Genomic DNA, 11,205 nt, shown 5'->3' on the forward strand with positions numbered 1-11,205 from the left:
AACAAAGTTACCCCACCAATGACACCTTCCAACTATTTCTTTGTGTTCATCTCTGTTAATTTCAGCAACAGCATTATATATAAATTTGTTCTATTGAAAGTTTTATTTAAATTTAAAGCCCACCACTGGACAAAGGAGTATAGTTACAGTTCATTCTACAGGGTTCATCATAAATAAATTTAAAAGTTCTAAACAAAGTCATGAGGGTGATGATGATGATGATAATTTATAATTATGTTTTTGTGGAGATGAAAATAGAAAAAAATAACTGGATTTTTTTCAAAACCAGATTCATGCCTGAAAACAAATGTACTTATTGGTAGAGTCAATATGTGAATCATTTTTGATTATTTACAGTGAGGACCTTTTTTTCCATAACATTATAATGATATATAAGATCAATATATAACTTTTCCTCAAATCTCAGAAAACCAGTCCTGAGAGATCATCTCTGAAACACAGGGTAATAATTAAGCATGCAGACTATTACAGTCATAACATCTGAATTCATGACATGATTCTAGTACCAACTAGCTTTGTAACCCTGAGAAATGTACTTATCTTGCCAATGCCTCAGATTTATCTGTAGAAAGAGAATGGTAAGAGTACTTACCACACAGCTATTGTGAGAATTAAATGAGATCCTAAATTAAAGAGCTTACCATATTAGTTTAATCATTTATAAGCAAGTGCATTTTTTGAACCCTAGGGACTATAATAATGGTATAAGATAATGAATATATAAATATTCAAGAGGAGTTAGATAAAATCATAGATAATGGTAGCTCCTCATTGTTTTACTAAAATGGAGTCAAAGATGTATTTCTAGATTTTAGTGATATAATCATGGAAGTTACTAGAATGACCAAGAAAATGCCTCTTGGTGCTACAACCTGAGATGAAAAATGTACTTGAAGACCCATTGACATCATCCAGAAGGACCTGTCTTAGATACTTGTAGAAATATTTATTCATCAAAATTGCATTTGATGAGTATGTAATTTGTTTATATATGCAAAATATCCTTTGTGCCCTCACCTCTGTACTAAGAATGCTAAGTGTCTCCAAAACTCTCTTCTTATCGTAAATGGACAAAAACATTTTCTCTGTCTTTTAACTTGACAATCTAATAATATTAAGAGTGTGGGTAAAATTTCTGGTATTTTCAAATTTTGACAATGTAAGTGATACCCTGCTTGTTAAAAATTAAATACATTCCAAATTTTTTTATTGTTATTCATCTGACTCCTCTAGAATTCTGTTAGGCTACCACTTTCTCTTTTAGATTACCTCTAAGTGTCACTGTTTTAGCTGTTAAAAAAAATGGATGGAGGCAAGGGGAGAGAGAGAGAAATTCAACCAAAAATATTTCTTGAGCTTTCAGACAGTTTTTCTTACAGTTAACTATTGTATTCAGACACACCAAATCAATACAATTAACCACAGTGAACTCATAATTTTGCTCTTCCTTCGTTTTAGTATCCAACGGTTTAAATTTTAGAGACGTTTTCTCTGCTCTACAACTTTTTTTTTTTTTTTTTTTTGGTTTAATCTTTGACTTAAAGTCTTAGTCTTGCTTTTCAAAGTCAAGAGTGATGTTCAGTGATAAAAGTTTTGGGAGTTTAATGAGATAAGAGTAACACTATTTCCCATTATGAAATTTTATAACTGTTTCTTCCTAATTCTTTCCCAAACTAAAAGCCTTATTCTTTCCCTTAGAGCCTGGCCAGAATGGGAAACTGCCAGGCCCAAACCCCCGCATACAGAAGCATTAGGCATTAACCCCGTGGCTTCCTAATAGATCCACAAAGTGCTTTTTCCTGGAAATCATCCGATGAGTAGTTCAGTGCTATTGTATATCTTGTTAGAGCAGCAGAAGTGCCACAAAATGAACTAAAATCTCCCTGCAGAGTTGCTGCATCATATGCTGAGAACATTCAGAACTTTCCACCCATTCGTGTTACCATCCTAGATAGCTGTGATTAAGTCTGTACATGGGTTAAATGAAAAATATGGGTCTGCTGTGAAGTGTCTTTAGGGAGTGACAAAGCTCTGGGCATAACAGTGTGGGAGAGGAGGAATTCCCCCTCAGCCCTTTCCAGCCCTTTCCAGTTGTATCACAGACAGAAGGAATAATGCAAAATGTCTCAGATACTGACCTTTCTGCAGTCTCACAGCCTTGGGGAGGGCTATTGACCCTCTCCACCTTGGCATTGACTCCCACGTAAAATGAGGACCTTTCCATGTGATTCAGTTTACTGTGATGGCTAAATACTGCAGCTAAGAAGGAAGACTGCTCAAGTGTTGTAACTATACAGTTTCCTATCTATCTATCTATCTATCTACCTAACTATCTACCATCAATAGCAGCACATTTTCTTCCTGACATAAAATACTTAATTGGTAATCTCTCCACTCTTTTTTTGATGGGGGGGGGCAGATTGTCAGACTTTGGATTTCATCCTAAGACCAATAAAGTTATTGCTTCATACATCTTTCTAAAATTATCATTTTTAAAAACTGCTTTATTGAGGTATAAAATGCCCATAATTAAATGCAAATTTTGATACATTTTGATATACATATATATCTGTGAAACCATCACCACAGTCAAGGTAGTAAATATATCCAATCATCCCCAAAAGTTTACTTGTACCCCCATCCTCAAGCAACCACTGATTTGTTTTCTGTCATTATAGGTTAATTTACATTTTCTAGGGAATTATATCAATAAAATCGTTCAATATGTGTCCCCTTTTCTCTGGATTAGTTCACTCAGAACAATTACTTTGAGGTTGTTGCATGTGTCAATAGTTCATTCCTTTTTATTGCCGAGTACTAATACATTTTTTTTTTTTTTTTTTTTTTTTTTGCGGTACGCGGGCCTCTCACTGTTGTGGCCTCTACCGTTGCGGAGCACAGGCTCCGGACACGCAGGCTCAGCAGCCACGGCTCACGGGCCCAGCCACTCCGCGGCATGTGGAATCTTCCCGGACCAGGGCACGAACCCGTGTCCCCTGCATCAGCAGGCGGACTCTCAACCACTGCGTCACCAGGGAAACCCTAATACATTTTATGGACACACTAAAATTTATTTATGTAATTCCATATCTATAGGCATTTGGGTTGTTTCCACATTTGGCCTAATACAAATAAAGATGTTATGAGCATTTGTAAAGAGGCCTTTTTATGGACTTTTACCTTTATTTCTCTTGGGTAAACACCTAGGAATGGAATGGCTAGATCATATGGTAGATGAATATTCAACTTTTGAAGAAAACGTAACTGGTTTCCAAAGTGGTTGTACCATTTTATACTCCCAGCAGGAATATATAAGAGTTCCAGTTCCTCCATATCCCCACAGACACTTCATATGATCAACTGCTTTTGCCCCCTGATTTTAGGCATTTGATTTGGTATGTTGTGGTATTTCATTGTTTTAATTTTATATTCCTAATGACTAGTGATGTCAAATACTTAATATGCTCATTTGCCATCTATATATTTTCTTTGAAGTGTTGGTTCACCTCTTTTGCTCATTTTTTAACCAGTTGTTTATATTTCGAACCTTGAAAATTCTTTTTATATTTTAGAAATAAGTCTTTTACTAGTCTGTGGCTCATCTTTTTAATTTCTTAAAAGTGTATTTGTAAGAACAGAAATTTTGAATTTTGATAAAGTTAAGTTATCTTTTTTGTCTTCTTTATGGATCATGCTTTTTTTGTCATTCCTAAGAAATAATTTCTAATCCAAAGTCACAAATGTTTTCTCTCTCTTCTATTCTCAGGCCTCCTGAAGTCTCTGAACCACCTATGATAGCCATTAGTTGCTGAAGGGCTTCTGATACAAGAAACTACCCCTCTTGGCTTCATGCTATGCACCATTAAAATAATTGCTGGCTTCACACTGGGCTCTCCTGGAGATGGAAGCCCTCACAGACTCTGAGCCTATGACCCTCCATATTCAGTTGCCCATTATGACTTGGATCATGGAAAGTGTACCCCACAAGCTTGGCATGGCTATCAAGGCCCCCTCAAGATAGGATGGAACAACTTGTGTGTCCTCTGGCATATTCCACCTGTAGGAGCAGGTGGCTTCCACTGTCCTCAGTCCCTTGCCAGATGCCATGGTGCTGGAGGAGCTCACCCCTCCACCAGACTCCTTGGCTACCAGAGAAACCCCTTGGGATTAATGGAGCCGTTGGAGTTCTTAGACTATGCAGTTGGCACTATTAGCCATTGCTTGTGATGGAGGACAGTGAAATGTTGCTGTTTTCCCTTACTTAGCCCAGATATCCCTGATAAAGGGTGGGACCCAGAGGTCAACACACTTGATCAGGTTCAGGCCGTCATTTTCATACTTGATGCCCTGGCCAAAAAATAGCCCCATCTTCACATCTCTTATAAACTATTGGGCCATTACCTAAAAATTGTCCCTTTCAAGAGAAAAGACTCTGTGAATCTTGCCTCACAGATTCCCAAAATATAAAGCAAATCCACACATGTCTCTATGTATTCTAAGGTCACAATACAAGGCCTTGTCAGGACACTTCTTATTCCCTTCAGGGTTATTGATATTACTGGTCGTAACCAAGACCCACATTTCACTTTTCAAAATACACAATGCTAGGCTCTTGGAAAAAGCATTCAAAACAGAGAGACTCCTCAAAAACTCCTTTTAAAATTCCAGCACATACTCTGCTGGGACCCATTAGCCATAGATTGTCCCATGGGCCAAGCAGCTGCTCATTTTGATATAGGACCCATTTGCAACTAAACTTCCACCAAAAAACTAAAACAAAGCCCCCATCAAGTGCTTCTAAATACCTTTCTGGTATGACTGCTGGTCTTCTTACTCCTGGTGTGGGTGTTTCATTAGTTTACATCTGGAGTTCCAAACTTTCCAAATAAGCTATTGTTTCAAATAAGCATGGCAAAGGCTGTGACCCACATCAACCCAAGTGACTATCTACTTAAAAATTAATACTGTAGTCCCACATCCCAAATGGAATCTCCCTGGACTAAAAGCTCACCACTGGCGATGACATTGCTTCAGATGACATCATCCCAACCCAAGATCTCACCACTGGGGATAACTCTATCCTCTGCACTTCATCCTGGATGCTAAAACAGCTGTCTCAGAGATACTCATCAGCCGCCTCTTCTAAGGCACAAATTGGACACAGGACATTTTTGCTTTTCTTCCTTTGATATTTAGGATTCTGTTATATTTCTGAGCTTGATATCTCCTTAGCCGATAATCCTGGGTACGCCTTGTTCTCTGCGAAAATGTATACCCTACACTCCCAAGTCTAAAGGAAAGTCTGGTAGAGGTTACTACTGTCTGTACTATTCTAAAAATTAATGGAGATTATTGCTTTCCCCAGGAGGTATCTGCCTCATATCAGGCAAGCCCTCAACCTCCTGGGAGAAGTCCACTCATTCCCCAGTGCCCTTTCCTACTGCTCTCCACCATGACCTCCTGTCCTGCATTTCCAACCATAACCCCCTCCTTCTCCTTTGTTACATGCAAATTTCACTAATCTTTACATATATTTCACTAATTTATCAATTCATATCCTTCAAGACCATAACTTGCCAGACCTGCCACCTTAACCTAAGTATATTTCTAACACACTTTCCAAATCCACCAAAATATTGTTAGAGGCAAAAATTCCAAATCTATTTTCCTGGCTGAGGCCCGATAAATGGAAAGCTTAGTTATGGGATGGCTATAAGGACTTTTTATTCTTCCACTTGTGTTTTTCCTTTCTATGTTCATAATAAAATGTTTTCTATGCTGTTTAGGGCAATACTTATTGCCCTAGTCTCTAAACTTCTCCGTTATTATCAACCCAAAGAGCCCTTATCATGATATAAAAATATCAGAGGACCAACAGTGTTCATTACATTTTAAAATTTTCTATATTTCATGATATTTTGACATCATTGTTGCAGGGGGCTTGCTGGCAGGGAAAAGCCTGCCACTCACAGGCCTTGCTAATTACTATAGGTGGTGAGTCTGCCTTTCATATGCAAACCAACAAATCTTGAGTCCATATATCTCCATTTACCTCCTTTTCTAATGCACATACCAAACAGCTCTTTCTCCTCCCCTAAATCAACCCAGGGCCAGGCACCAGATCACCAGCAACAGCCCCTATGCCCCAAGGCCTGGCAGAATTGTTCAAACTAGTGAATCCTAAGATGTTTGCCCTGTTCTGCCTCACCTTTCCTATAGAAACACAATAAAGGGTCTGACCCTAGGCTTTTCAGTTGCTCCTTTCTGCCTCCTGACTGACAGTGGGGCTTCCCCCTGTGGCCCTGCATGGCACATTGTGCCCCTCATTTCTAAGAGAACTGTAACACTAAACTTTTCTTTCAATTTTGTTGATCTCTCTGTTATGACTTACTCACCTTTATAGATTTGACCCAGGCATAAATCACTGAAGGACTTCCTTTAAGTGTTTCAGCTTTTCTGCTCTTGATTGTCTTTTGTTCACATTATTTTTTGCAACTATAATTTCCATGTGTATACAATTTAATATTGATAGGTTCCAACCCCCCACCACAGCCATACTCTTACTTGCATTATTACAAAAGAGCTCTGTTGTCAACCTTATCTTTGCTCCTTTGTATGTAACTACATAACATTTTCTTTTTCTTTCTTTCTTTTTTTTTTAAACCTCTTGCTGCTTTTAAGACTTTCCTTATATCATTGGTTTTGAAAAATTTGATTATTACTAAGTGACTTGATGTACTTTTCTTCATGCTTCTTGTCTATGGGTTTTATTGAATGTTTTGGATTTGTGAATTTACAGTTTTCATCAAATTTGGAAAATTGCTGGTCATTATTTACTGAAATATTTTTAATTTTATTTCCTCATGTCCTTCAGGGACTCTAATCACATGTACATTGGGCCACTTGGAGCTGTCATTCAGCTCACTGGCCCTTTTTTTAAATGAAGATTTTAGATTCATTTTCTGGTATGAACAGGATCTTTTCAGTTATTTCCTCATTGCAAAATTTTCCCCCACCTCACAATGTTTTTGTAATTTCTGTATTACCCTATTCAATTTTTGCTGTTATACTCAGAGACAGAAAGCTCAAGGACACTTTTTTCTTGCCTCTGTGGTGAAAGTCTTAGCAAGCAGACAGAAACTACTCTAGGTCTATCAAATAAAAGCATTTCTTTTTTTAATTTTGAAAATCATTTTTCTCTGTGTGTTTTATTTTGGAATGTTTCTATTGCATGTATTAAAATTTGCTAATTTTTTCCTCTACAATGTCTAATATGCAGTTAATTTCACTGCTATGGACTGAATGATGTCCAACATTTATAAGTTGAAACCCTAACCCCCAAAGTGATGGTATTAGGAAATGGGGTCTCTGGGAGGTAATTAGATTTAAATAAGGTCGAGCTGGTGGCACTAATCTCACAATGGGATTAGTGCCCTTATAAAAAGAGATCAGAGTTCTAGTTCCATCGTGTGAGGATACAGCCAGAAGATTGATGTCTGCAAATGAGAAAGAGGGTCCTCTCCAGGCACTGAATCTGCTGGCACTTTGATTTCAGTCTTGCCAGCCTCTAGAACTGTGAGAAATAAATATATACTGTATAAGCCACCTAATCTATGGTAATTTGTTATAGCAGCCCAAATTAAGACACCCATCCAATGTGTATTTTATCTCAGACATTGCAGAATTATTCTTTAGAATTTAGATTTGGGTTTTTTTTAATATATCTATTTTAATACTTATGATTTGAACATATAGAATATGCATAATTGTTTTCATTAAAATTGTTATATTTAATTTATATTATAGTATATTTAATTATAATTTAAGAATAATTGTTTTAATGTGTATGTCTGAAAATTCTCAAATCCATGTCAGTTCTGGATTGGTTTTAATTGACTGATTTTTCTCATGAAAATGGTTCCTATTCTCCAGCTTGCTTGCATTCCTTGTAATCTTTGATTAAATGCCAGACATTTTACCTTGTTTGGTGCTGGGTAATTTTGTATTCCTGTAAATATTCTTGAGCTCTGTTCTAGGATGTAGTTAAGTTACTTGGATACAGTTTGACCTTTTTATGTCTTCCTTTTCATATTTGTCAGCCAAGGCCAGAGAATGGTCTAGGGCCAATTATTCCTGACTACTGAGGCAAGACTCTTCTAAGTACTCTATCTAATAATTAATGAATTAGGCAGTTTTCCAGCCTGACAGTATGAAGCAAGAACTATTTCCAACACTGTTATGTTGGATACTGTTTCCTCTAATCTTTTCAGGTGGTTCTTTCCCTAGCATTGGGTAGTTTCCTCACACATATGCTGATCAGTATTCTGCTAAATGCTCAATGGGAGCCCTCCACAGATCCCTGGAATTTTTTTTTTGCTTAGCTCTCTACATTATAGTTCCTATCCTGTGAACTCTCTACACATAAGCATCTCCAGACCTTCATCACTTTGTCCTCAGCTCAGAAAGTCAGCCATGCTCTGCCTGTCTACCCCCTAGCGTACCACAGCCTGAGAACTCCCTCAATGCAGTAAGCTGAGTTAGTAGAAGGATGCACTATTTTGTTTCCTATCTCTTAGTCATTATTGTTCTTCTGTCTGACATCCAATATCATGGAAACCATTTTTTTTTTCTCTTTTGTCTGGATTTTTGGGGTGTTTCAGGCTAGAAAGTAAATCTGTTTCCTGTTATTTTCTCTTGGTTAGAAGCAAAAGTCTTCTCTTACCTTCCTGCTAGCATAACTCATACTAATGATCCTCTTTAGATACAATTGCCCCATTATCTCTCTTCTTTTCTCTTGCTTTAATTATACCACCACCTTCTTTTATGGAATTCCATCAAATACTGCAAGTCCCATACATATGAATGAGCTGCATTCCCAGAGCGCATTCATAAGTCCAATTTATTAGTAAGTCCAACAAAATTTAGCCTAGGTACCCAACTAACACAATCAGCTATATAGTACTGTACTGTAATAGGTTTGTACTTTTCACACAAATAATACATACAAAACAAACAAACAAAAAATAAAGAAAACATTTTTAATCTTACAGTACAGTACCTTGAAAGGTACAGTAGTACAGTACAACAGCTGGCATAGAGGGGCTGGCACTGAGTGAACAGGCAGGAAGAGTTACTGACTGGAGAAGGGAGAGGAGGCGGGAGATGGTAGAGCTGAAGGATCGTCAGCAACAGGAGACGGAGGGCAAGCTGCAATTTCACTCACACCTGATGTTGATGGCACAGGTTCTGATTTCTTGCTGGATTCAACTCTATCTACCCTCTTGACAAAACCATCCAGTGATGTCTGGGTAGTAGCTCTTTTTTTCTCATCATAAATGACACGGTAGCACTGGATCGAGTTCTGAACTGCTGCTGCAACCTCTGTGTACCGTTCTATGTTTTGGTCCTGTGCCTCAAAAACTAACAGTGCCTTTTCGTATAAAGAAACTCCCCTTGCCATTTCCTGCAACATGAATCTCTTCGGTTCTTCAGTTACTTCTTCCTCTTGTTGCTCTTTGTCCTTTCTCTGGGCCTCTGCTTTTTTCTCATTACTGCTGCTTTTACACTTTCTTCCGGACATCCTGGGCTTGAAATAAAGACACTGTACTACTGTACTATATACAGTACTGTACAATAAAGCACACAAAATCACAACCACTTGTAGAAGATGCACACACGTGACAATGTACTCCAGACACGTGAACTAACTTTACATGATTGGACATGCGAGTGCACATTCATATCTTTGAAAGTTTGCAACTGGAAGGTTCATATGTAGGAGACTTCCTGTACAATGTTCTGTCTTTAATTTCCATGTGTTTAAACCAATTTATCTTTTCTTTCCTTGTCATTTGTTTTCTTTACCTTCAAGAGTAAAATTCTTACTTATCTAGGTCCAATTCCCTACTTTTCTTATTACTTACCCAGTTGACAAGTTAATACGATTAAGACAGTCCCTTCTGCATTTATTCTCTGTGTGCATTCACAAAGGAGAGCATATATGTACTTGATATAAAGTTATGTGATCCAATATAAATATCTGCTGCTTCTACTACATGCATCATACTACCTAAGAGGATGACTAGCATGCAGGTGCCATCTTTTAGGAATTTAGAGTCATGTGAGGCATGACAACCCTTCATGTTTCTTCATATTTCTGAAACGATGTTAATTTTTTATAATTCCTATAGTAATATATATACAAAATAGTAATTTAATATAGCAAATAAATATAGTATTATAGATGCATGAGGTAGGAAAGTTACTTTTAAAATTAAAAATTGCTAGAATTAAATGATATAATTTAAGGGTACCTAGTAGATTAGTTAAATCATGACATATCCATAAAGTAGAATGGTTTAGAGATTTATAATAATATTAGAGAAAAAAATTTTAATGACATGGAAAAGTGCCCACGATATTGTTGAGCAAAAAATGTGGTTAAATTGCTTATATGATATTATTGACACATATTGATATGTCATTGTCATAGAAAGTTCTGGAGGAAATGCTAAAAGTTAAAATTTTAATGATGGTTAATAGATAGTAAATTTACAGGAGATTTTCTTTTCTGTTATCCTTATATGTGTTTCTTCAACTTTAACAAATAAAACAAAAAATATTTTTATTATTACTTCTTTGGTAGAAAAAATGACAAAAATTTAACTAAAATTTTTAGTACAGGTGTGCTACAAAGTAAGCATTGAATAATTTTAATTGTCTTGTCTCATCTCTTTAATATCCTCCTCTCTCCCACTATGTATGTTGTTGCTTTATTACATGCTCCTTTTATTTTTAAGTGTTGGCTATGTACTTATCTTGAATAATGAAAAAGATTATAAACTACTTGAGCACAAGGTCATAGTCTTCCTACTATTCTTGACTTCAACTAATACAGTGCTGGACTTCTCATATGAATAAAATATATATTTATTGATTATTTGAGGTTATTTTTCTTATTTTGTCTTTAATTCTCTTTTATATTAGGTACTGTGGATCAAAAAGAAACTGAATTTCTTCAGTATTTTATAACTTTAGAAAGATGGGAAAATTTATAATGATACTTTTTGAATTTAACCACATTTCAGAAAGTTGTGAAAACCTCCCAATTGGGAGTGAATTACTTTTGATTATATGCGATTATTTATATATATATATATATATATATATATATATATATATATA

The sequence above is a fragment of the Aethalodelphis obliquidens genome, unplaced genomic scaffold (assembly GCF_003676395.1).
Source record: "Aethalodelphis obliquidens isolate GAN/ISIS:26980383/991018 unplaced genomic scaffold, ASM367639v1 scaffold49, whole genome shotgun sequence".
Taxonomy (NCBI): domain Eukaryota; kingdom Metazoa; phylum Chordata; class Mammalia; order Artiodactyla; family Delphinidae; genus Aethalodelphis; species Aethalodelphis obliquidens.